General features: G+C 30.9%; 1 protein-coding gene across 1 annotated transcript in view; it reads left to right on the top strand.

Moving 5' to 3' along the window:
• Positions 1-4,384, top strand: part of LOC110039054 (probable protein phosphatase 2C 35) — a 45,307-nt gene that overhangs the window by 1,257 nt on the left and 39,666 nt on the right. The window lies entirely within an intron of this gene.

Here is a 4,384-nt window from a genome sequence, read left to right as displayed (position 1 = left end):
ATATATATTTAAGGCCCCTTGGGCGGTTTTTTCTCTTGTGCCCTGAAATTGACAAGGAGTTCTGCTCATTAGTTTCAGTATATTACCCATTGGAAAAAGAACATGTTATTCAATGAAGCGCTGGGGTGAATTAGAAAGTGTGAGGCCTTTATGTCAAGCACAAAAATTGTGTTGGAGACTTTATGTTAAATTAAATACATGATCATATTTTAATACCATTTGGAGAAATTACTATTGCATTTCTAAAAACTTGTAGCACCATATCATGTGTATTAATTAGTTTTAACTTTGAATTGAAAAGTGTAGTTAGCTAAATTGCATTCAATTAACATTTTTAGAAGATCATGGGCAAGCTTTTTAATTGACATGCTTAAAATGGCTTATTAGTGATATTAGAAACACACATTACTTGCAAAGAAAGTGATACTCTAGCCTCACAGTTTGAACATTGTGTAAGTCAAATATAGGGGTAAAAATGATAAATTGTGTGTGCGCGCACGCTAAATAAAGAAATTAAAATTCTTGCATGGTGAAAAGTGATAAATTGCATTTATACATTAATTGATTGCACGATAAAAGTGATGAATTGCATTTATACATCAATTGCTAGCATGGTAAAAAGTGGTGAATTGCATTTATACATCAATTGCTAGCACGGTAAAAATTGATAAATTGTATTTATACATCAATTGATCAAATCACCAAACTAACATAAGACATTAAATGAAAGTAAGATATAAGATGTGTTTAATGTAGATTCGTACTCAAACCGTCTAATATTAGAGAAAAAAACCTAAGCTAGAGAGGCTCACTTCTCAGCGAAATTGAGATGAGATGGACCTTGAGGTGCACTGCAACCAATGTGAAGCGTATGCCTTGCCTGAACTGCTCGGGCGTATGCCTCAAAGCGTTTTTCGTTATAATTGCGCTGAGCCTACCTTTGATTGGACAATTTCAAACAATGCTTGTAGAAAAGCAAACATGTTGCTTTGTGGCGTTGTGCGTTGAACTCTATATCATGACAAAATTTTAGTTCAAATTTCATGCTTCGACTTAGTATTGTTGTAATAGCCAATCACTAGAATTCACTTATTCTCATTATTTTTACGTAGTTATTCAGTTTTTATTTTTTTATTCTTCATTCTATCTGATTGATGATATTCCTTTCTTGGTGATTCTTCTCATTGTTTCCTCTTTCCAATTAGTCTTCTTAGATGCTTCTTAGTTACTTTTTGTTGTTAGTTCTAGCATTCTCTCACTCATAATTTTTTTCTCAAGGATGATTTTATATGCCGCATGTTCTCATTCTTTTTCACTTCACATTATCTCCATCTATGTTCCTCTCGTTAGCAGCTCATACTCGTTACTATTCTTGATTTTTGAAGTTTTATTTGATTAGTTCCTTATTTATGCCTTTTATCTTTTTATTTATTTATAGATAGTTTGAAATTACATATACTTAACATATCATTATAACCGTTCAAAATTATTATTTCATGTGGTTAAGCATGCTTGATTGAATGGCCCGTTCTGTGCTTATATTATATGTATATATGATATACTAGTTTTGAATATTCTAGTTCATAGAAGTGTTGTTTTGCTTTATGCTTTATGGGCGGAAAGGAACCCTATCAAATTTTGCTTGATGTTTTGAAAATAATGTGTCTAATTCTACCTCTTAAAATTATTTAGTGTATTCATTTGCAATCATGTTATAAATTTTCTTTACTACATGCATTATGTCTTAATACACTATTCATTACTTATACACACACACACACACACACACATAGATATATATATATGATTTGTATGAAAATATTCGTTGGAACCTTGTTGTTAACTATGGTAATTATATGACTATTAAAGATGGCAACAAAAGATGCGTGGAATTGAAAAGAGATACATTAGTGGTCCACCTATATACAGAAAGGCTTATTTTAGGAACTCTTAAGAAATTAACATTTAGAAAGAAATGCCATATGAAGGTATACAATGAAAGCGAATGTTTCATTCAAATACAAAATTTTTCTTCAGGAACCTTTTCAAAATTTTCAAAATTATTTGGTAGAGAAATAGATCATATAAAGTTATTAAATGAATTTGGATGACTGTTGATTGGTTTGAAATCCTAATTTTTTTTTTATTATTCTAAATTTAAATATATTTGATTTGACTTCAAATCATGATCCACCAACCAATGCTTTAATTTTTCTATGTTTTTCACTCATTTGTTGGACTCATATCCAACACATCATCCACACAATTTTTGTACAATTATATTAATTTTGTGCCAAAAATTATAATAGATGATGAAATCATGTTCACTACTGATTATGTATATCTATTGTATCTTGTGCAATAGAAAGATCAACATGCATGTGATGTTTTTTGAATATCTCTGCAAGAAGTTTAATAAATATGTTTATATCTGTAAAATGAATGTCAACTTAACAATTTGGCAAAATCAAATTTTATAAGTGTAAGCAAACTATTATAAGCATGTTTATGCTTATTTATTTAAATTATTGAACAAATTTTAACATTTTAAAGCTCAAATAATAATTAAATAAACTTGGGCTTTGGCTTATTTATTCCTGTTTGTGGTCATGTTCGTTAGTTTCTTATCAAGAAGCTCGCAAAATACTTAATAAAATACACATTTAATAATATTTTCATTGCCTATATGAATTCTTATTTCATTTCTGTATAAACTCTTATGCCTTGTACATATAAAAAATTGTGTATACTACTTAGATTTGAATATTAAGGCTATATGTTTAAACCATTAGCAATATTATGTATATTTTGATTTGATTGAGCTCTTAATTACTAATGAGATATCATGATATGATATCAATAATGTAAACATAGTTAGACTCAACTTTTGATGGCTTGGATTATGTTCAAGCTTAACTTTGATTATGTTCAAACATGACTTGAAGTTTATAAGAAAATAAATGATTGAGCTTGAACAAGGTAATACGTAGCTTGAGCTTGCTAACTTAAATTTGTATCAATTTTTTTCCTCTGAGCAAAATTAATGTGAGTTTCAAAGTTCATAGTTTTCAAAAATGCCAAAATGTTTCAGTTATGATATCTTACATTAATTATAAATTTATATAAAGTTTAATTTAAAGTTTAATATAATTTTTATAGCACCCCTTACATTTTTTAGTCGGTCCACACAAATTACTAAGGCTATTTCTTTCTTGTCACCTCACACCTTCTTAAATCCCTTTTCGTTCTTAAATCCCTTTTCGAGAACATAGAGTCAATTGATGGATTCCGTGCATGCGAGTAAGAAGACAAAAAACAACTAAGCGTGACCAACCATGGTTGTGGTACCTTAGTCTATTGGTTGACAGTTTAAATTTCGAGGCCTTATATACGTGATGTGTGTGAGTTTGTTATTAAATTTGCTCAAGTTTCCGAAAAAAAAGCGTGATTGTGGGAAATCAAAGAAATAATTTGTATTTCGCCTTATTCTTTGAATTGATTATACAAGGTATTATATAGGAGATTAAAAGGAGAAAAACTAGGAAACTATTTAACTAATTCCCTTAATTTAAGGGATTATAAATTTATTCTAATTTCCCTTAATTTAAGGGATTACAAATTTATTCTAATTTTCTTAATTTAAGGGATTTACCAATTAATTCTAATTTTCTTAATTAAGGAAATTAGAATTAATTCTCACAACTTTGTTTCCATCTCATTCACATCTCGACACTCCCTCGAGGAATAGTTGTCTTCCATTCCCAGCTTGGATACAAGATCATGGAAACTTGAACTGTTCAGCCCCTTAGTTAGAACATCGGCTAATTGTCTTTCTGATGGAACATAGGACATACACACTAACCCTTCCTCCAGTTTTTTTTTGATGAAATGTCTATCAATCTCAATATGCTTTGTCCTATCATGTTGTATAGGATTATGAGCTATATTAATGACAGACTTGTTGTCACAGTAGAGCTTCATAGGGCCCTCCCATGGGATTCTTAAATCATCCAAGATGATTCTCAGCCACAATAATTCACATAATCCTTGAGCAATAGCCCTGAACGCTGATTCTGCAGATGACCTTGCCACTACATTCTGCTTCTTGCTCCTCCATGTCACTAGGTTACCTCTAAGGAAAGTACAATATCCTATAGTTGATCTTCTATCCACTATGGAGCCATGATAGTCAGCGTCGGTGTAAGCTTCCAGAGTAAGAGTGTCATTCCTTTTGAACAAGATTCCTTTCCCCGGAGATTCCTTCAAGTAATGCTATACCCTGTAGGCGGCCTGAATATGAGGTTCTCTAGGATCATGCATGAATTGACTGATCATACTTACAGAATATGCTATGTCTGGTCGAGTGTGAGCAAGGTATATGAGT

The sequence above is a fragment of the Phalaenopsis equestris genome, unplaced genomic scaffold (assembly GCF_001263595.1).
Source record: "Phalaenopsis equestris unplaced genomic scaffold, ASM126359v1 Scaffold000002, whole genome shotgun sequence".
Taxonomy (NCBI): domain Eukaryota; kingdom Viridiplantae; phylum Streptophyta; class Magnoliopsida; order Asparagales; family Orchidaceae; genus Phalaenopsis; species Phalaenopsis equestris.
This window is presented reverse-complemented; position numbering and strand designations above follow the sequence as displayed.